Source organism: Dipodomys merriami, unplaced genomic scaffold (assembly GCF_024711535.1).
Source record: "Dipodomys merriami isolate MVZ:Mamm:240054 unplaced genomic scaffold, mDipMer1.0.p SCAF_30, whole genome shotgun sequence".
In the NCBI taxonomy this organism is placed as follows: Eukaryota; Metazoa; Chordata; class Mammalia; order Rodentia; family Heteromyidae; genus Dipodomys; species Dipodomys merriami.
In genome coordinates, this window is record NW_027204493.1 from 14,519,400 (window position 1) to 14,543,298 (window position 23,899).

Here is a 23,899-nt window from a genome sequence, read left to right on the forward strand (position 1 = left end):
CTATGGCAAGGAAGACAGTCTCTCCTTCCCCATGGTATTGAAATTAAACTCAGGACATGGTACCGAAACTCTGCTACTTGAGCCCTATCTCCAGAACCTTTTTTGCGCTGATTATTTTCAAGATACGGCCTCACTTTATGCTAGGCCAGCTTGACTGCAATCCTCCTGCTTGTGCTTCCCTGGGTCAATGGAGGTAACAGGCACTCACCAATGCTCTCAGCCACTGTGCTTCCCCATAGCTGAGAGCACCCAGCCACTACTTGAGACTAACTCACAAACTTTTTATGCTCAGCTTAGCCACAATACCTTCACCTCTGCCTCCAAAATGCCTTGGAATACAGGCTTGAATCACTTCTTATCTGTTCCATGGCATCCTCTTCATATGTCTACAACACTAGATTTTAAGGTGCTTTCTATACATATTTCAGCAAATCTAAGGGCAAATACCGTATTATCTTTGTATCATTTTTACTAGGCACACAGTTAAATCTGAACTCAAATTTAGTAAGTAGATAAATGAATAAAATTCAGTGTAAAGATCAGAAGAAGTTAGCATTAAAAGCTGTAATTTAAGCCAGGAGGATGAAACAGTTCTCAGGAAAAGCATTAAGTCAACAATAAGAGGGACAGTGCAGTCAGGCAAGAACTAATAATTCCTAGTAAAATCATGGAAAGAGACTGAAAAGAAACTGCAGTTAGTTATCACTCTAGAGGGTAGGGAATACATCTACCTTATTTAGTTGCAAACATTAAGTGAGGGGGGAGGAGGAAAAAAGGAAGAACAATGTTGTGACTTAAAAGCCAAAGTTTAATGAACTGTCTAGTACCTATCTAGGTAAATACAGAATACCAAATGATAATACATCAAGGACAGTGAGAGTTCAATAAAGACTCTAAGAAGAAAAAGGTCATCATCAGGAAACAAATATTAATCTCTACTATATAGAAGCAAAGACAAACAAGTGTTAAATCTACTTTTTTTTAATTGTGAAAATACTGTACAGAGGGGTTACAATTACATGGGCAAGATAATGAGTACATTTCTTATCAAGCATTGTAGCCTCCTCCTTTGTTTCCCCTTCCCATCCTCCCCCTTAAAATAAAAGAATAAAAATCTATACGTTAAAGAGACTAGACTGACTTTAATTCCCACTTGCTCACTATTTTCCCTATAGATCTCATTATGACATTTAAATAGTTGAGGCTGTGGAACCCAAGCACTCACATGTCCAGGCCACAGCAGTTACAATGTGGATCCATTTACTGAAAGATCTAAGACTATGCCTCCTTGGTGCGAGCACCCCATGGCATGAAGTTCCAGCCAGACCAGAATATACTCACTCAGGTAAACATTCCCCTATGAAGAGGAAGGGCACATGGCTTAATAACATTTCTGCTATATTTCTTTCTCAAATGGGCTTTAGAAAAAAATGAAACTCTGGATTACCTGATTAGTGGGGGTAGTCTAGCTCAGCCATCTGTTCAATAACTTAGAGATTCTCCACAGCAGAATTCCCCCATGCTCTTTCCCTTAGCATTTATCTATTTGTTAAAACTGCTGGAGCCTAAAATTATCTTCAGTCGCTACCTCATCTTTATAGTCAGTGAAAGAAGTGATAAGTGCCAGTACAGACACATGGCAGACTATATGTAACAATTTGGGCTGGCAGATTGGTGAGTCTGCAGATAGGATTTATGTGAAGGCTACTTTCAGAATAAAGCAACTGGAGGACCATGAATCCTTTGAGACCTCATCATTAGTTGGACATAGTGCCAGAGTATATGCACTTTACTGCAAAGATAGACTTCTTTCCACAGGGTCATAGCCGTGGGATGTGTGTACAAGGCAGTGTGTTTACAGCATCCAAAATCACCCTTGTTCAGTGGTACATGCAATGGACAGAAACTTGTGGCTCCTTTGACAACAGTATGGGTTGCTGGCAAATGGAGTTTCTGAGCTAGGACCAAGCACGTATTAGAATACAGAGTTCAATGATGAACTGATTGGTATTTTGATAAATGACCCTTCAGACTTCACTAGGCTTTATCTACCAAGATACACCTCACCACACTCACAGGGTACATGGACTGGATCACTACAATGGTTTTATGGAAGTGCAAAGTCAAGTCACTCTTAAAAGCCCTGAAAGTTGTATCCTCAAAGTACAGAAAATACCATGATCAAGATTTGGCCAACTGCAAGAGAAATCAACTGCAAGTGCTTAATGACATTGTCTCTGTGGATAAAAGTACCCCTGCAGCCAAGGCGTAGTATAGTTCAGTATTTGACCTGAGACTTCACCAGTTACGACACTTAAATTGGTAAACTTTGCCTTACTTAGTTTTGAAAATGTCTTTGCCTTGCTGTTGACAACTGCTACTTATACATCATAGACCTGTAAACAGGGAGCCTGGGCTACTGGCCTTCATTGAAATACAGAAAACTCAGGAAGCTATTAGCTTGACAGGAGCTATGATCTCAAGGAGAACCTGAAACAGACAGGAAAAACACAACCTCATTTTCCTCCTGCTTTCAATTCTCCAAACTCATCTAGAAGCGAAAGGTCTGGCTCCTGGCACTGATGACAGATACACTGTCAGAGAGCATGTTCACTGGGAGATACTCCAGTTCTGGAGGCAGGAGAAATTAGGCTAGTCAGGCAATCAGTAGAGAACAGATGATACCTTAAAGTGGCTAGCTTGAGAATTTAACAAAGGCGTTATTTACAGAGTCTATTTTAAGTCTATATGAAAATTGTACACTAAGGGCTGCAGACATGGCACAAGTGACAAAGTGCCTGATTAGTAAGCTCCAAGTTCTTTTTTTTTTTTTTGTCGGTTGTGGGGCTTGAACTCTGGACTTGGGCACGCTGTCCCTGCTCTCTTCAGCTCAAGGCGAGCACTCTACCACTTGAGCCACAGCACCACTTCAAGCAAGCTCAAAGTTCTAAGTTCAAACACAGTACAGAGTATAAGCAGAGGAAAGGAGGAGAGGGCAGAGGAAGGGTGAGGATCTCTAAGGACTGGTGAGGTGTTATAGTGGTATCACACCAATAAAGCAAGGGTGAGGCTCAGTTCAAACCCTCAGAACTGTCAATGAGTAATTATAACAATAAAGACAAAAAGGTGGGGGGGGGGGGGGGGCCTGGAGGTGTGGCTTAGCGATAGAGAACCTAACTAGCAAAGCACCACTACAGCCAAAAAAATAAAAAGAACCTTAGGTTCAATCCCCAAAACATACACACACCAAAAAAAATTCTCAAGCTTGTTTTGGGAAAACAAACTGCTAATGAAGATAGATTAAATATACCCATGCTAATTACCAAACAAACTTGTAATTTACAAATCCCTGGAAACTTAGAGGCAAGTTCTGCAGTCTAGTGCACTGCAGGCCAGCTTCAGGTGTGGCTATTACACAACACTTCTTTCAGCAGCACCCTCCCCCTTTCTCAGTGAGAAAAGGTGGGACTCCAATTGCATCCTCTTAAACAACCAATTTAAAAGAGAAGTCCACAACTTCCTTAAACGAAAGCAGAAGGATTAGATTTCCAAATGAGATGTTTAAGAGTCAAAAGAAGTCATACAAAATTTTACAAGTAATTAGTAATCTGCTCTACATCTAGCTTCTGGTCTCTTTTTTAGAACTGTTAAAAACCTATCAAATAGAAAATTATATCACAAATTACACAATTACATATTCTACTGCAAGATACTAGTATTAGATTTCCAATCTCAATATCCATTCTGTACATCTTAAAGTTAGCAGTCATATCTATGACTTTCTTTCAAGGTTCCTATGTAAAATTCTCAAACTATCTAACTTTATAGTTTGTATAATACTACGTACTCTGAGTAAAAAGGGTAAATCATAACGTAACCACTTCTTTACCAGTAACAAATATTTATCCTTACTGGAAATACTTAAAATATTCTGGGCAGTCCAGCTTATGAGGATTCAAATAGAAATCTTGCTAGTCTTGAGCACAAACATGTTTAAAAGAAAAAAAGCTTCCATTACAGTGAAAGATTTAGAGAATGGTACTTGTGGCTATTTACTGAGTCTTTAAAGAGTTTCACTACTAAAACAATTATTCTTCTTACATGGCCCTTCTCAAATATGTTCAAGAAGACTGGAAAACAAACATATGCTGAGCAACTATTAGAGGTCAATACCATGGTATAATACTTGCTATGTTATCATCAAATAACATAGACTATTTCAGAGTTTCTATCAAAAAATCAGAAAAATATTAAGAAAAAAACCCTACTCAGTAATATTACAGACTATAACACACAGAAATGTGTCATATTGTGCAGCAGGCAAAATAATATATTAAAACATTATATAGAGAGTAATTTTAATTATCTAAACCAATTTTTGTGTTTCAAATTAACTTTTAAGTAGTTATCTCCAGAGATGGTATTAATGCAAATCAGGTAGGACATTCATTTCCTACACTATATACTTCCCTGTTTGATTAATTTCTAACAAAACAAGATTAAGAGATTACATTTGAACTTCTAAATATGCTTTATTATAAAAATACATAGTTATTTCTTGATTATGCTTATAAATTACCTGAATACATACATAATAATAAATACAATATCAATTAAAAATAATACACACAATATCAATTTATCTTAAAAAGAAGTGATTGTCTAAAAATGGCCCATTTCCTTTTCCCCTTGACTAGTAGGTTTTGAACTCAGAGCCTCAGTACTGCCTAAAAGTTGCTCTACCACTTGAGCTATATCTCCAGCCCTAATTTGTCAGAGGTTTTTTTGTTTTTGTGTGTGTACTAGTTTAAACTCAGGGCCCCACACATGCTCAACTTGCTTGTTCATGGCTGTTCTACCACTTGAGCCACTCCTCCTGTCAGGCACTTTGCTGGTGAACTGGAGATAGTTTGTTGAGCTGACTTCAAACCAGGATTCTCTGATCTCGATCTCCTGAGTAGCTAGGGTTTTGCCAGTTATTTTAAAAACATGGTCTCAAGAATTTTCCTGCCTAGAGTGGCCTCTTATCATGATCTTTCTGATCTCAGCCTCCTGAGTAGCTAAGAAAACGATCATTAGTCACCAGGGCCAGACTGAGTCACCAGGGCCATGCTTAAACCAGCCTATTTTTATCTGCTTTAAAAAAAAAAAAAAAAAAAGCCATAGCCAATACTCCCCCACCAAGCATCTGCACGCTCTTTCCCCCTCCTCCCTCTTTCTCCCCCTTTCTCCTTCTCTCCCCACCCTCTCTAGTCATGGGCTTGAACTCAGGGCTCAGGCATTGTCCCTGAACTCTTACTCACCACTATACCACTCACAGAACCATTTTCAAGGACTTTTCTGCCCAGGCTGGCTTCAAACTGTGATCTTCAGATCTCAGTCTGCTGAGAAGCTAGGATTACAGGTATGAACCACTGGTGCCCAGCTGTAACTTTTAATATATTCATGTGTATATACTGCACTATATCTTTAGAAAGATATAGTAAGTACTATATCTTTAAAAAATATATAGTACAATAAGTGACTTTTTAGGGTTTTCCTCATCTTGCATTTTTTTCCCTTTTGGTAGTACTAGGATTTGAACTCAAAGCCTCAAACTTGCTAGGTAGGCACTGTACCACTTGAACCATACTCCCAGCCCTTTTTTGCTTTCTTTTTGTGATACTCTTAATAGCTGGGATCAAATGTTTGACCTCATGATCTAAAGATAAATTTGGATACATTTTATCAGAAACTCACAAACATTAAGTAACTTTCCAAAAAGGAAACAGCTCTTGGGTTGGTACTAGAGTGAATGACCAGAATTACCCAACTAATAATCAAAGAAAGTAAGATTTTATGTGTGTGTGCTAGTACTGAGGCTCAAACTCAGAGCTTAGGCACCTATTCCTTAGCTTTTTTTGCTCAAGGCTGGTATGCTACCAGTTCAGCCACGGTTCCACTTCAGTTTGTTGAACATTCCTGCCTGGGCTGGCTTCCAAGTATGATCCTCAGACCTCAGCCTCCCAAATACCTAGGATTACAGGCATGAGGCATAGCCTTAACACTAAAGGCCGGAAAACAAGATTCTAACAAAGTATCTCTCTTCTTGATACTACCCATCATACCATCATCAGTTCTATTTTATAACTATTTTGTATCTATAAACACGAAAGAAGAAATGCCTTTTCTCTGAAGCTGCGTTGTATAAACACAAATCTGATTTTCTTCCGTTTATTAGGCTGGATTTGAGAGTTGTTCTGTGTGAGCACCTTGTGCTATACTACAGATGGACTAACGCAGCCATCCTGACATTTAAGTACTCTCTTGCGAACTATGCAAAAAAAAAGTGTGAAACTTCACCAAAATTTACAACAAATAGTGAGAGAATTACTTCTTGGCTGATGATAAAACTCATAGGAAACACATTCTAGTCTATTTAAATTTAACCAAGCTTGTGCATTTTTCTACATGTATATTTGGATTAAAAGTCTACGGTTATTTTGTGACATTTGCTTCTACAAACCCTTTGATTTTTCTCCTTTTAGCAGTCAAATGCTAGAAGTAAATAAATTTTTGGGGCTCTTTACTAGTGTGTTACCTGAGGAGTTTTTTGTGTCCTGAGGAACGTTGTTTGTGTCCCATTCAGTTTGGACAAAATACATTTTGGGGAGAAAAAACCTGTAATATCATTCTTGTTTTCTTTAGGAACAGCTTTCTAGAGTCACATAAATATTCTCCTGCTAATCAAAATTATGTCAAAATTTATGAACAGAAAAGACTTTCTTCCTCTTCTTTATAAAGGATCATTAATTGTCCAAAGTTAAAGAAATAACAAATAAGATAGTTTTTTTTCTTGAATGGATCAAATGCAAACACTGCTTCCTGATTATTCTTGACCACTTGACAAATGTTTTCATGTCTAGTACCCAGATAAGCATTCATCTCCAATACTCAAGAGAGAATGCTGGCTAAAAAAAGAATCACTAAAATTACTAATACAAAAGGGATAATTGAATCCATAAGATTCCATTAAGACTGCTCAGAGGAAGTGGTGCTGTGGTTCAAGCAGTAGAGTGCTCGCCTTAAGCTGAAGAGTGCAGGGACAACGCCCAAGCCCAGAGTCCAAGCCGACCGACAAAAAAAAAAAAAAAAAAAAAAAGACTGCTCAGAGAGAAGTGACAAAATCCATAATCTCAGAAAGAAAACAGAAAATCTGTGTAGCTAAACAAAAAGCTACAAACAGCTTTTAAAAAAATTATTGTAAAGGTGATATTCAGAGGGGCTACAGTTACATAAGTCAAGCAATGAGTATGTCTTTGAACAGTGTCACCTCTTTCCTCCTTTCCTCCCAGTTTTCCCTCCCAACCCTCCTCCATCATACCACAAGCTGTATAGTTTATTTTCAACACAGTGTCTAATGAGTATCACGGCTGAATTTGTTCACTCTTTGTCCCACCATTACAAGGAGCTTCTGTTTTTTGGTTGTTTTTTTTTGGGGTCCAGTCGTGGGGCCTGAACTCTGGGCCTGGGCACTGTCCCTCAGCTCTTCAGCTCAAGGCTAGCACACTACCACTTGAGTCACAGCACCACTTCCGGCTTTTTTCTTTTTGCTTATGTGGTGCTGAGGAATAGAACCCAGGGCCTTCTGCATACAAGGCAAGCGCTCTACCATTGAGCCACCTTCCCAGCCCCCAAGGAGCTTCTGTTGGGAGAAATAGCAGTAGGAAGGCAGAGGACTAATAAAGAGTGAATGAAGATGAATATGGTCAAAGTTGCTTATTTGCATATATACAAGTAAAACAATGAAACCTGTTGAGACTGTTTTAAGAAAGGGGAATATGGCTGGACCGTGGTGGCTTACGCCTGTAATCCTAGCTACTCAGGAGGTTGAAAGCTGAGGATCGTGGTTCAAAGCCAGCCGGGTAAGAAAGTCCATGAGACTCTTCTTTCCAATTAACCACAAAAAAAACAAAAGTGGCACTGTGGCTCAAGTGGTAGAACACTCACCAGGAGCTGAACAGCTCAGGGACAGCATGAGGCCCAGAGTTCAAACCCCATGACTTAGGGAGGGGAGGAATAGAATAAGGGAAAGTGATTAAGGAAAAGTGAAGTTGATCAGGATACATTGTATACATGTGTGGAAATGTCACATAAAAACCACCCTTTGTACAACTACTATATGCTAATAAAAAGCAGTCCATATGTCCCTTATCTGAAATAGTTGGCTGGAACCAGACGTTTGTGAGATTTCTGAGTTTTTTGGGATTTGGGGATATTTGCATTGATATTACTATTTGATTATCACTAATTCAAAATGTTCCCAAAAAAAACCCTAAACTTTCTGAGCATCAGAATTCAGATTTTGGTTTTCAGTTTAGGGATGCTCAACTTGTATCAAGAAATTAGAAAGAAGAGCATGAGAGAACCTTCAAAAAGGTCATTAACAGAGTACCTTTTACTTAGCTGTCTTCTGTCTTGAGCTGGGTGTTACAACTTTCTCTCAGTAACACTGATTAATGCTGGTGTTTCTCCAAAGAGGATCAAGGAACTGACTATACTACAAAGTTACACCTGCCTCATTCTCTTTGGCCCTTGCAGAAATTGTATGGCTAGGAGGGAAAAACATTGAGATAAGACACTGAGCATATCAGTGGTATATAATAAACACTTAAAACAAATTTCTATTTAAGTTGGGCCCCAGTGGCTCACACCTGCAATCCTAGCTACCCAGGAGGTTGAGATCTGAGGCTCAAGCTTCAAAGCCAGCCCAGTCAGAAAAGTCACTTAGACACTTATCTCCAATTCACCACAGAAAGCTGCAAGTGGAGGTGTGGTTCTACTGGTAGTGCACCAGACTTGAGCAAAAAATCCAAGCAAGAACATGAAGCCCTGAGTTCAAGTCTCAGTACTGGAACAAAAATAAATATATAAATTTCTATTGCTTCACAACTCTAAAATGCAGCCAAGAAGGCAGACATATCCAAGAAGGCAGGCATTTGTTATATGCCAGACATCTACATCATTGCCTAGAATATCCCTCAACAAATATTTGATGAACAAAATCATTCTGTAAGACAGATATTATTATCCCCATTTTAAAGACCAAGAATGATTCAGAAGTAATTTTTTGTTATGGTTTTTAGTTTGGGGGTTTTGTTTTTTACTGGTCCTAAGACGTGAACTCTGGGCCTGGATGCCTATCCCTGAGCTCTTTTTGTTCAAGGCTAGTGCTCTACCACTTGAGCCATAGTGCCACTTCAGCTTTTTCTGTGATTTAATTGGAGATAAAAAATCTCACACTGTGGGCTGGGAAGGTGGCTCAGTGGTAGAGCGCTTGCCTTGCATGCTTGAGGCCCTGGGTTCAATTCCTCAGCACCACATAAGCAAAAGGAAAAAAGCCGGAAGTGGCACTGTGGCTCAAGTGGTAGAGTGCTAGCCTTGAGCTGAAGAGCTAAGGGACAGCACCTAGGCCCAGAGTTCAGGCCCCACGACGGGACCCCAAAAAAAAAATCTCACACTGTCCTGTCCAGACTAGCTTCGAACCACAATCCTCAGATCTCAGCCTCCTGAACAGCTAGGATTCCAGGTATGAGCCACTAGTGTCTGGCTAGAGAATTTAATTAAAGTCATACATATAATAAGGTGAAATTTTAAATATTTAACAATTAGTCCCATGCTAGCACTAACAGATAGCATTTGTGCTAAAGGAGCTAGTTTGTGTCACAACCTTTCATTTGGTAGGATTATAGGGATCAGACTAAGAAATACTGGCTAATATAGCCTTGATATTAAGTGATTAACTCAAGATTCCAACCTATACTTCTAAATCTTGAAATAGTGCACATAGCACTATTTCCAGGGAAGAGAAGGGGACAACTGAGGGTTTTAGTAGAGTAGAAAACCATTCAAAACAATAGCAATGGAAAACAGAATTAGTGATGAATTAAAAGTTGATGACTGAGTCAAATTCTGAGACTCATGCCTGTAATCCTAGCTACTCAATCAGCTGAGATCTGGAGGACCAAAGTTTGAAGAAAGTCCTGGCCAAAAAAAAAAGGGGGGGAGGGAAGAGGCAAAATAATCAGTAAAGAGTTGGACTGGAGGCCTGGCTCAAGTGGTAGAGCACTTACTAAGCAAGCAAAGCTTGAAGCCCTATGTTGAAACCTCAGTACCTGAAAAAATAAAAATGATTGGTGACTGACTTCAATATATTGCCAGTCAATTTTTTTAAATCCTGAATTAAAGTAGATAGGAAGAGGCAAATGAGAGAAAAGCAAAATATGAACTGGAAGAGAAAAAATCCAACATAAAGTTTTTTAATCCCAGGTAAATAATTTGATGAAAAATCAACATTGGTTCTTGAGCAAAGGAGTTGAAAACAGTAGTTTTAAGAACAATAAGCAGCAGGCACTGGTGGCTCATGCCTGTAATCCTAAATACTAAGGAGGCTGAGATCTGAGGACTGCAGTTCAAAGCCAGCCCTGGCAGGGAAGTCCATGAGACTTTCATCTCCAATTAATGACCAGAAAACCACAAGTGGTGCTGTGTGCGCAAGTGCTAGAGTGCTCGCATTGAGCTGAAGAGCTGAGAGACAGGGTCTAGGCCCAGAGTTCAAGTTCCATGACAGACCAAAAAACAAAACAAAACAAAAAGCAATAAGCTTGTGCAAGGTGGAGGTGAAGAAGGGACAGAGCCCAGAGGCAGTAAGAGGGGTCATCTCTACAGAACATTTTATACGGGAGTGTGATTCATACAGAAGGTACAGAGTATCAATAGGCAAGAGTTCAAAAAAACGTCAGCCTTCAGAGGTATCTATGTTCTGACCAGGAGCACTATTTTTCTGAGGCTGACATGGCCCTACTATAAATACTTAGTTACCTTTCTAAATTTCTAAGTTGGGACAAAAGAAAGGGCAATTTTAAAGTTATACTTATCAAAGGATTTTACATTTTATGGATTGGGTCAATAATAACTTACAGTATCTTTGAACTCTGGGCCTGGGCACTGTTCTGAGCTCTTCAGCTCAAGGCTAGCACTCTACCACTTGAGCCATAGCACCCACTTCCAGCTTTTTCTATGTATGTGGTGCTGAGGAATTGAACCTAGGGCCTCATGCATGCAAGGCAAGCACTCTACCACTGAGCCACCTTCCCAGCCCCTACTTACAGTATCTTTAGTCTTGGAGTATTTTAGTTCATAAAACCCTCAAAATAATTTGTGTAAATACTTAATAGCTTCTTTAAAAATCCAGAGCTAGTATTAGGGATATAGCTCAGCGGTAGAAAGTTTGCCTAGCCATGTGTGAGACCTAGGATTCCCAGCACAACAAGAAGACTAATTAAAGCAAGCTGTTTAGGCCATGTTACTTTAGCAGGCCTTTTCTGAACAAATAAATAATATTCTTAGAGGATCACAAAGGCTCAATAGCTGCGTGCATACTATCATATAAAATGACATTCATCAAAATAAACTCCAAGAAATGGAAACAAGGGTTTTTGTTATTTTACTTTTAAAATTTTTCCCCTTTTGTTGCTGTTTTTGATTTCTGTACTTTTTGTCTTGTATGTAAATTTATCTGTTCAGGGGAGAGTCGGGGGGGAGCACAGAAATGGAGTGGCAAAGGGTGAACTAATGCAGCAGTGATACTAGACACTACCTTGAAAATGAACTATACAACTTGTGGGTGAAGTGAGTTGGGAGGGTAAAAACTAGGAGAGAACGTGGGAAGAATTGGCACTGCTCAAAAATAAATGTACTCCTTACCTCACATATGTAACTGTATATCACCTTTACAATAAAAATTTTAAAAGAAACAAATTCATAATTATAATTATGAATAATGCCCAATAAAAATTAAAATCAAGAAGTGGATCATCTGTTGTTCCTCCCCAGAAAGGCATACTGAAGTGTGAAGTGGCCAAAAATAAGATTCATTTCTCCCACTCCCTTATGTTAACAGCTGTTCTTTTTTCAAGTTGACAAAGGTCACAATCAGTAGCAAACTTTCCATTTGGATTTCTATATGTAAGCAAAGAGGTGACTGACAAAGACAGTTCATTTTTTTCTTCTCTGGGGCACTTATCACAAATCAGAAGTTTTTTTGTTACTTGAGACTGTAACTTAATCCTTTCTTAGCTAAATCAAAGTCTAGTTGGGGAATAACATAAGCACATTTTTAAAGGGTCAAAAAGAAATTAGAAAGATTTTACAGAATGATCATACAACAGAAATGACCGGCCTAATCAGAAGGGCATTATGCTGAGATCAGATTCAAAAGACTGAATATTATTCCATTAACATGAATCATATGAGTTCCATTTATATTACATTATAGGATAGAGAACAGCTTCGTGATTGCTCGAGCAGAAAGCAAGTGGGAGGGAGGAGTGGGTTACAAGGAAAAGCACGAAGGAATACAAGGCCAATGAAGGGAGGAGGAACTGACCAATTAGGTATCTTAGTTGTGTTGTAGTTACATGACTAAATTCTAAATGCCACGTGTGAGTTTTACTACACGTACATTTTAAAAAATACTACTCAAAGTTGGCTTAAGTATCATCTTACCTCTCTATGCCCATTACTTGTTTCAAACCTCTTGACAAGCTCCATCCAATAACCTCATCCGAAGTACCTGGCTAAGTCTTACTTGCTAGTCTAGCTTCTATTAAACTATTTAAATCTAATTAAATCCTTCCTTTGGTGTGGCAGGGTGAGGTCCTGGAGAAAATCAGGAAATCCAATATACCTGACCTGACTAAGTTTACTTCTAGAATTCTCCCAGTTGTTACTTAAGTGAGAATGGGCAAATTTCTTACCTGAGCTCAGTTTCCTTCTCTACTAAGTGAAAATAAATATTTATGCACCTCCCCAAAACTGCTGTAAACTAAACTTTATAAGTCGAATGTGGTGTCTGGCATATTAAGAAGGCTTAACAAATGTTTATTCCCTATTTTTCTCCTCTGTTTTCTTGTATTTCCCCGACAGACTTGATGAAACATAAATCCATCACACTGTTTAATTCATGTTTTATAATTACCTCTACAAATGTCTCTTTAACCCTTGAATTCACAGAAGCCAGCCTGTTTATTGTCTGATAATAAAGTATAACCTGTCAACCTGATCTGATCTTGTTAATAGAGTTTGGAGAGGAGGGAAAAGGAAGGAAGGGACAAAATAGGCCCAGGTTTATTGAGAAGATCTGGGATGGATGACCAAAGGTTTCCAAAGTTCCTACAAAATAATGTATGCAATATAAAAAGCACAAAAATTTCAGGTAACCTAAATATGCTAAAATGATAATAAAATTGCTTATGTCAAATACATACAATAAAATGCCATATAGCCATAAAAAATTGTAGAGAATTCTTCACTTATACCAACAATACAAACGGAGCATGGTAGACACATCTGTAATCTCTGCCATGTAGGAGGTTGAAACAGATTGCTTGAGCCTAGGATTTTAGGAACAGAGTGTGATTACAACAGAGTGTGATCCCATTTCAAAAGAACTACAAATAAGTGCAGTAATATGCCAACTCTGTCTTTTAAAAAAAGTTGTTTTTTTTTTTTAAGTGTGGGAATATATACATTTAAAAAGCCCACTGGTAAGAGATACAAGCAAATTGTTAAAAGGAATCATCTCTGGTGGGGTACTAGAGGAAGGGGGTTAGGCTAACAAGGAGGATGAAAGATGATGAACACAGTCAAAGTAGACTGATTGTAACTATTCAAATAGAACAACTACACCTGTTGAAAAAAGGAGAAGAGTGAGGGGGAGGGTAAGAATGATTGTATACATGTATGGAAGTGTAACAATAAAATCCCACTATGTAAAGCTAATGTAAACTAATAAAAAAGAAAAAAAAGGAAATGATCTGTGGTGGCAATAAAAAACAGCACTAGTAATATTTTTCTTTTGTCTGACTTTTAGTTATCAATTAATTATGACTAAATCTGAGAAAATTTGGAAATCACAGTTGACTAGAAATCATTGAAAGACCTAACCTAGAACTTGCACTATTCTGTATTATCTAGGATTCAGATACTCGGAAACTAGAGAGACTATGCCAAATCTATCTTTAAAAAATACTACATATATCCAAACTCAAAAGATTAAAAATAGATCTTAAACTATATACTCTTGGTGAGAGAAAAATATATATGATGAGCTCCTTCAATAAAAATCACTTTTTTATACCAAGTCTCACTGTATAGCCCAAACTGGCCTCATGATCTTCCTGCCTCAGCCTCCCCAGTAGCTAGAATGACAGCTGTGTACCACACAACATTTTAGCTTGTAAAATCTATAGTACATAACAGGATCACGTCATCACATATTTAATAAACTGTCTTTTTCTTTAGAGAATTCAATAGCTTACAAACTTCAAAAGATAGTATAGGATAGTAAATTAAGGAGTAGGGTCCCTTTTGAAATACAGTCTGTAAAGAGATTATTTAGTCTCTAAAACTGTGATCTATACAAGTTTTTTAAACTTGTAAAAACAAAGCATCTTGTATACCAGTGAAACACTTGGTTGTTACTTTTCTCTGAGGCAAAAGGTCTTCCAATCTCAGCAACTCCACCCACAAAATTCTCTTCAGTGAAGCCTTCTTTATTGGTAGCTGAGCAAGAAATAACTTCTTCGAATCAGTAGTAAGGCTTATATTTCAAAGAGTAACAAATATGTGCTTACTACTATAGTGGTCTTGAATAAAGCCGGCAAATTCTAATACTCTTACAGAAATGCCAGAGTAGTTATATAAATTAGTTATAAATATCTCAGAAGTGTTAGTGATTCAGAGAAAATTTAAAACCTTTAAGGAAACCACTTCAACAATCAAACTTAGAAAGTAATCAAGGAAGTGGCTGTGACACAAGTTGTAGAGCATTCCCTTGAACTGAAGAGTTCAAGGACAGCACCCAGGCCCAGAGTTCAAGCCTCATGACCGACAAAAAAATAAAAAATAAATCAAATTGACTTGATCCCATGGGCACAAATTAATTATTTTAGTGCTCAAAATATGTGTAGAAGGGGTAACCTTGTCCCTAAAGAAATGTACTCATTACCTGACATATGTAACTATAACCCCTCTTTACATCACCTTTATAATAATACAAATTTTAAAAAAGAAAAAATATGTAGGAAAAAATCATGAATCTATAAGCAGAGACTGTGGATATAACTCAGTGGTGTTAGAGCACTTATCTAGTGTGCTTGAGGATTACATCCAATCTCCAACACTAGGAAAAGGGGGAGAGAAGGAAGGAGGAGGAGGGAGAGGGAGAATGAGGGAGGGAAAAGTAGGAGGGGGATAAGGAGGAGAGAAAGAAAGAAATCTACAAATAGTAATTTAAAATAAACAAAACTCCAGATCTGAGACCTTACATCCTAAGCCATAATACAATTCATAATCCCCAATAAAAATAAAGTATTTATGTTGGGGCCTAGGACTGTGGCTTAGTGGTAGAGTGCTTGCCTAGCATGCATGAAACCCTGGGTTTGATTCCTCAGTACCACATACACAGAAAAGGCTAGAAATGGCACTGGGTCAAGTGGTAGAGTTAGCCTTTAGCGAAAGAAGCTGAGGGCAGTGCCCAGGCCTTGAGTTCAAGCCCCAGGACTGGCAAAAAAGTAAAAAATAAAAACAAAGTATTTATGTAGACCTTTAACAGTCTAAAATATAAAATGGTGATGCTCCAGAAACTAAAATAAAGTTATACTAACTATAGTGCCTGAAAAGAAAAGCAGTAAAAATTCTTACTCTACCACGAAGTTACCAAATTGGCATATCTAAATTAGAACACTTTGTTTAAAACATAGACTTTTCTTTAAGACATACAATAGGGGCTGGGAAGGTAGCTCAGTGGTAGAGCACTTGCCTTGCATGCATGAGGCCCTGGGTTTGATTCCTCAGCACCACATAAGCAAAAAGAGAAAAGCCGGAAGTGGCGCTGTGGTTCAACTGGTAGAGCGCTAGCCTTGAGCTGAAGAGCTGAGGGACAGCGTCCAGGCCCAGAGTTCAGGCCCCACAACTGGACCCCCCCCCAAAAAAAAAGACATACAATATAAGACAAGAAGTTTTGGTAAAGTTCAATTTTTACTGGTTAGGATTATTGTTGTAACAAATGACATATTCATTTTCTCAGAATGTACAACAGTTATTTTAAACATAAGATAAACTGAAGAAAGAATCCTACAAATTATTTCTTAACCTTAAGTCTAGGAGCAAATATTCAATACTTGTACTATACTATAAACAGCTCTACAATGGAAAACAAGACAAAAGAGCACCTATTATTAGTTACCTTTACTTCTGAGATCTCAAATACACCCACTTTACTTCATTTCCATCACCACCTCCTTAGTCTCCTTACTCACTTGAGACTGTTCAAAGCCTTCTAATAGACTACCTAAAATATCTCTTCCCTGCTCTTATATATTTATTCTACTCTATAGACAAAGAAATTTGGGACAGAAAAGATGCTGGGGATTGAATTCAGGGCCTTGCACATGCTAAGCACACATTCTACCACTAAATTACATCTCAGCCCTAATCTTTTCTTTTTAAAGTGAATGCATTCTATATTCTTAAAACTTCTTTTGGATGGGAATGTGGCTTAGTGGTAGAGTGCTTGCCTAGCATGCATGAAGCCCTGGGTTCAAACAGAAAAGGCCTGGGTTCAAAACAGAAAAGGCCAGAAGTGGCACTGTGGCTCAAGTGGTAGAGTGCTATCCTTGAGCAAAAGTTCAGGGACAGTGCCCAGGCCCTGAATTCAAGCCCGAGGACTGGAGGAAAAAAAAAAAAGCTTCTTTTAACTATCATAGTCCCCATACCTCTTCACAAACATTTATTGCTTCCTGGGGCAGGCAGGGTTAGGAAGCTTCCATTCTTGGCCTCCACATTCCCAGGGCTCTATTGAAAATGGCTGGTGCTTTACTATTTGAGGCACAGCTCCAGTTCCAGCTTTTTTTGTTGTTATAGGACTTCAACTTATGGCCTAGGCACCATTCCTTTGCATTTTTATGCTCCTGGCTAACTCTATCACTTTGAGCCATAGCCCCAATTCTGGCTTTCTGGTGGCTAACTGGAAATAAAAGTCTCATGGCCTTTCCTGCCCACACTGGCTTCCAACAGCAATTCTCAGATCTCAGCCTTCAGAGTAGTTAGGATTACAGGCATGAGCCACCAGTACCCATCTAGCTCCAGCTGTTTTTGCTTTTTTTTGAAGTCTCAAGGACTTCAAACCTCAATCCCTAGATGTTAGCCTCCTACGTAGTTGGGATTATAGGCATGAGAGACAACAGTACGTGGCCATTTTTATATTTTATCTGGGGGATTATTTGCATCTCTACTACCTCTACTACCAAACAGTACATGAGCAAGTAATATTTGTTGAAAAAACAGATGTTACTGTGTAGTGGAAAACACTGGGTCATATGCCAAGGAGAACACATAAGTAAAGACCTAAACCCAGACTCTTTCAACAAAAATAAAGCTTTCAACTTAGGAGACTTGTCCAAGTGGCAGGTGATAGCCATATACTTAAATCTTTATACATCTTATGAATACAAAAGAATTCTTAATATTTTGATGCATTAATAGAATCAAGTAAAAATGTGTTTCATATATTGATAAAATATAAAATATGTATATAAAACATAAAACACTTCCATACAGGAGTGGAGGCAAAACTAGAATCTGACTTCCAAACTAATAGTTCTTTCTATGAATCATACTTTTAACTTTTTTGGGGGGGGGGAAGGGGTCGGTCATGGGGCTTGAACTCTGGGCCTGGGCGCTGTCCCTCAGCTCTTCAGCAAGCGCTCTACCATTTGAGCCACAGTGCCACTTCCAGTTTTCTGGTGGTTAATTGGAGATGATAGTCTCATGGACTTTCCTTGCCAGGGCTGGCTTTGAACCATAATCCTCAGATCTCAGCCTCCTAAGTAGCTAGGATTACAGGCATGAGCCACCAGCGCTCAGCTACACTCAACTCTTTTAAATAAAGTTACACAATTGCTCTTCCTTAAAAAATCATCTGTGTCAAATCTTGACTAAGGGGGGAAATACATACAAACACTTACCTCTAAATAAAGAAATTAATCATTTGTTTTCAATTTTTTTATTTGTTTTTTCAATTTTTTTAATAACTAGACTTTATTCAATGGCACACTTAGAATTTCACTCGTATTTCAGGACATAAAGTTTTACATCCAACACAAGCTGTCAAGTTAGCATTACCCATAACTTGTCTAACAAGTTTTGATAGTATCAGGGAAACATTTTCTCCAACTGGGCCATTGGGTCAGACGTAGAAAATATTTGGAAAGGAACAATTTAAAATTCCTGTCTCAATACGCTGGTTTCTCTTCAAATCATATAAATATTTCACCTTTTACTAAGAGTCTTGCCTTTTATCTATTTGAAAAAAATAAAATATAACAAATGTCACTTGCCTCTGCTACATTGCATAACTAGACTACAGATATTTTCTAAAACAAATTGGGAGGTTATTTTTTTAAGGTGTTTCTTTAATTAAGGAAAAACTGTATAAATGCATTGATCTTATTTTTATTTGCTCATATATTTAACAAACTATCTGGGCTGAAGATTATTAACTAAGTGTAGAACCATCTCAAAACACTAGAGAGAAGTGCGATGGTTAAACACATTTTGGTCAGTTGTAGGGCTTGAACTCAAGGCTTGGGGACTATCCCTAAGCTTTTCTGCTCAGGCTCTACCACTCTGAGCCACAGCTCCACTTTTTCTGGCAGTTAATTGGAAATACAAGTCTCACAGACTTTCTTGCCTGGGCTGGTGCATGAGCCACAAGCATCCGGCTATACATTATTTTCTTAAATTCTTATTGATCAAAATAAGTTATAAAGAGAACCAGGTTTTAGCTGGTAGATATTCAATACCTTCATGTTTTAGCAGCTCAGTATTAAGAAAAGTTACAATTCAAACTATGTATCTCTATCACAAGTACCTATAATTATTTGAATTTCTAATTCATTGTTTTCTCTCAAATAATGCACATTCATTCAGACACCCTATCTATGAGCTATGTGAATATTGCTCACCCAGAAATATAATCAGAAGTATAATGAGGTATTTGGTTCCAGAAAGAAATACATTAGGAGTAACTAAACACTTCTCATGGTAATCTAGAACTGGGTACTGAAATATGAACCAGGATACATCTTCAATCTGTTTAAAATATAATTAGGACTACATTAAACAATGTTCCAAAAGAAAAGTCACCAGTACATAAAAATCACATTTAAATACTATGTGGTACAAAATTAGTTTACTAACTTAATAACAAGAGCAACATTTTAATGCCTACTGCAGGCCAGGACAATATTAAATGTACAACAAACATTGTCTCATACATTATCTCATCTAATTTCACAGCACTGTGAGGCACTATTAGCCTCATCTTTTTCCTTACTGGATGAGGAAACTCATAGGCAATTGAGGTGACCTGCCCAATGTGGCAGTAACAAATATCTCAAGAGTAGCTTACTTATGTATATTTTCTATTCATTCATGTAACAAATATCTCAATGCTTACCACATGCCACATACTTTCTAAGCACACATATTACAATAATACATACAGATGGTATACTGAGCTAGCTGCAGAAATTACTTCCAGAATTTATCAATAACCAAAAGTAGTGCTCTTGAAACTTTACCACTGGTGAAAGAAGAACAATGATACCAGGGGAAATTGTCTCTAAATATTAAAGTCAGGCTTCATTCGAATATCTGACTATCTCCCCTTACAAAGTTCTGTGTTCCTTTTGAAGATGATGACCTTGTTTCATTCACTCATGGTAATCTCAAGTGCTTAGACATCACAGGCACTCAATAACTTATTACAGAGTATTACTATAATTTCCTATGAGTCTGCCTTCTACAGTAAGCAAGAAGCTATTAAGAGATCCGTATGTTTTATTTTTCAACCATTTTTGTACTCCTGGTGGTACAACATAAAATGAGGTCAACACTATATACTTCACAGAATTTTATGACATTATTTTTACTTTAGTAAATATTAAAATACTTACCAAAGGCACATTCATATGTTTTTAAAAACATATTTAAAACATTATTTATAATGGGGTTTGTTTTCTCTAAGTATCTCTCAAGCAGTCTATCCACTACTCCCTACAGTTGTTGCAAATAAACCAAAAGGCAAAGCAGAACCTGGCCTAACAAGCTGCCAATTAACTGCAAAGCTCATCCACTACACATTTCCTATATGTCATTTTCCTAGACACCCCACCCTGAAAGATACTCAGGAAACATTTCCAAGCAGTGACAACTGAGGACTAAACCACGAGGTTCTAACTATATCTGCTGGAATGTCTTACCATAGGTGACTATGAACACTAAATACATGATTCACTCAAATACAGGAAGTTCAAAGGTTCTTTCTTTCCTGTGAAGTCAGAAGGAATGCCTGCAACAATGCTATTTGAAGAAAAGACTAGAGGCATGTTACTAAACAGGACCAATTAGTTACATCCTCCAGTTATATCCTCAACAAGTTACCCTTGTTACAACTCTCTCAATAGTTATTAGGAGTTTGAATTATGAAAAATTAAAGGGTTTCTTTTAAACAGACATATGCTTAACATATGCTAAGAAGAAATTGACTCTGAAAATACATCACCACTAAACAAAATTAAGATAGTTATAAAACATTTGTGCCTATAATGATCAGTGCTTTATAGACTCAACCAATTCCCCCTATCGCTACTCGCTCATTGTTTCCACTCATTACAACCTTGTCCAAATCTGGACCAGTACATCAATGCTTGAAAATTATAGTTCTCCACCAGGTGCCATTGGCTCACACCTGTAATTCTAGAAACTTAGAAGGCTGAAATTAAAAGGACTGCAGCTCAAAAACAGCAAAAAGGTTGGCTAGAAGCATGGCACAGCTGAAAAGCACTAGCTGTGAGTAAGCAAAATGAATGAAGTCAAGGCTGTTCAAAACCTAGTACCAGGGGGAAAAATGTATAATCCTCAAAAATGTGTCTAAAATTGCTGACCCATACCGATTCTTAGCTGGGTTCTTTTGGGCTAGTTTCCCAACTATTCTAGGCCTCAGTTTCAACATCTACAAAAGAGGGATGACCAAACAACCCTTGCTGAGCAAGCTGTTGAGACTGCACAAGCTACACAAGGTCAGGAGCACTAAATAAATATTAGCTGTTATTATCATTCCCTCCTATTTAAACATAAAGAGTATAAAATTTACTAAGAATATAGATGGGAACTTGGTACTACAGATTCATGCCTATAATAACTAGCTATTCAGGTGGCTGAGAACTGAGTATCGCAGTCCAAAGCCAGTCTGGGCAAGAAAGTCTGTAAGACTCTTATCTCCAATAAACGACTTAGAAAAAGCTGGATGGGGTGCTGTGGGTTCAAGTGGTACAGCACCAAGAGTCTCTGGGAGAATGCCCAGGCCCTAAGTTAGGCCCAGGGACTGAACAAAAAAAAAATCTATCTCTAATATGCCAGCATGGTTCAAATGGTAGAGTGCCAGCTATGAGAAGAAAGAGGGAAAAAAGTCAAGCAAGAGCAGGAGGTCCTGAATTCAAGCTTGGTGCCAGCAAAGAAAAAAAAAAAAAGACTAAAAGGAACCCTTGCCTAGTATACATGTAGTCCTGGATTTGATCCCCAGCATCAGGAAAGAAAAACACAAATGTACAGTATAAACCAGCCTTGCCAGCCTGTTTTCTATTATAAAATGTCCTTTCCTCCTTGTTCCTCAACATCTGCTCTTCCCTATGCTTGGATGCCTCCCCCACCTTCTCCTTAGTCTCAATATAAACATCTCTCAACTCAATTATCCCTTCCTCAGAGAAACATCTTTGGGACTGCCATCCCAAGTCTCATTATCATAACCATTTTAATTCTTTCTTAAGCTTTTACAAACCTTTGTAAATTTCATATGTTAGTGTAGAGAATTTATCTCTTTTTCACACCGATATTTTCAGCTCCTAGTGTTGTACTAAAATTATTCAATAATTAAATGAAAGATGATACAAAATCAAGCAAGGAACCAGTGGCTCATGCCTATACTACTCAGAAGGCAAAGATCTAAGGATTGTGGTTTAAAGTCAGTACTAGCAGGAAAGTCTGTGAGACTACTTCCAATTAGCCACACAAAGAAAAGAAGGAAAGAAGGAAAGGAAGGGAAGGAAGGCAAGGGAAGGAAAGGGAAGGAAAGGGAAAGGAAGGGAAGGCAAGGCAAGGGAGGAAGGGAAGAAGGAAGGAAGGAAGGAGAGAGAGTAAGAGAGAGAGAAAAAAAAGGAGGGAGGGAGGGAGGGAGTGGCTCAAGTGGTAAAGTGCCAGCCTTGAGTGAAAAAACCAAAGGACAGTGCCCAGGAACTCAGTTAAAGCTCCAGTATTAGTGCGCACACATACACATGAGTGTATGTATACACACACACACACACACACACACACACACACACACACACACACACACACACACACACACACACACAGATGATAGAAAGTCAAACACTTTAAAACAAACTTAACTGTATTTATACAACAGAAAAATAATTTCAGTTTAACATGCATCAAAATAAATTGCTGAAAGACAAGAGTAACAGGAGGGGGCATGGTCATATTACACAAGTTTTTCTTTGCTGCCTGGTTAACTGCAGAGCTAAATTGAAATAACAGAATTTGACAAATGACAATGTACAATTACAGTCACCCAAAAATCTTAGGATTATTGACTCTACTTTTTAACAAGGGAAGGAGGCAGTGCCAAGACCTGAGCAATAAAAAGTGGAGGATAGCAAATTCTCATTTTCTGGAATAGGGTGAAACTCGGGACTTATCACTGTATAAAGTATCAGTTTTCCCATTTATTTAATTACACTTTACCACAGACCAACACAGATCCAGTTCCACTATACCTAGAATTACTACTACTTGGAGAATATATATATATATATATATATATATATATATATATATATATATATATATATATATATATAAGCTATATATATATATAGCTTTTACACATGATAGATAAAATATATATATATATATATATATATATATATATATATATATATATGGCTTTTACACATGATAGATAAAACACTAGGCTTCAAATTCATTCCGTGAGTACTCATGGAAAATGTTTTACAATTTGTGTTTTATAGTTAGTGTTACTTTTACTCATATTATGATTATGTTGTATGTAGTAGGATTATTTTAGTTGAGTACTGATGTCTCATGCCTGAAATACAAGCTACTCAGGAGGCTGAGAACTGGAGGATCATGGTTCAAGCCCAGCCTGGAAAGAACAGTTCAATAGACTCCACCTCAAAAGACATAAAACAACAACAGTAGCAAGGAGCAGGGCTCTGAGAAGAGCCCCGAGTTTGAAGTCTAATACTACCAAAAAAAAATTGTAGTTAAGTGCAAATCATTCTGTAAATATTTTACATATTGACTTTTGTTTTTGTTTTTGTTTTTTTTTGGGGGGGTCCAGTCGTCGGGCCTGAACTCTGGGCCTGAGTGCTGTCCCTCAGCTCTTCAGCTCAAGGCTAGCAGTCTACCACTTGAGCCACAGCGCCACTTCGGGCTTTTTTCTTTTTGTTTATGTGGTGCTGAGGAATGGAACCCAGGGCCTCAGGCATGCAAGGCAAGCGCTCTACCACTGAGCCAACTTCCCAGCCCCTACATATTGACTTTTTAAGTCTCAGAACAACCCCATGAAGTAGGTACTTTTACCATTACACATCTGAGGAAACAAGCGTAAGTAGAAAACATTACGAATGTCATACAGTAAATGAAGAAAATGACATTTGAATATAAGCAGTATGGTATAATGTCCACTACCAGAATATGTTGTCTCTAATGT

At 37.9% G+C, this 23,899-nt stretch overlaps 1 protein-coding gene and 1 pseudogene across 3 annotated transcripts in view; one reads left to right on the forward strand and one right to left on the reverse strand.

Moving 5' to 3' along the window:
• Positions 1 to 23,899, reverse strand: part of Plpp1 (phospholipid phosphatase 1) — an 82,420-nt gene that overhangs the window by 50,764 nt on the left and 7,757 nt on the right. The gene's annotated exons all lie outside the window — the stretch shown is intronic.
• Positions 1,360 to 23,899, forward strand: part of LOC138840684 (F-box/WD repeat-containing protein 2 pseudogene) — a 29,632-nt pseudogene continuing 7,092 nt past the window's right edge.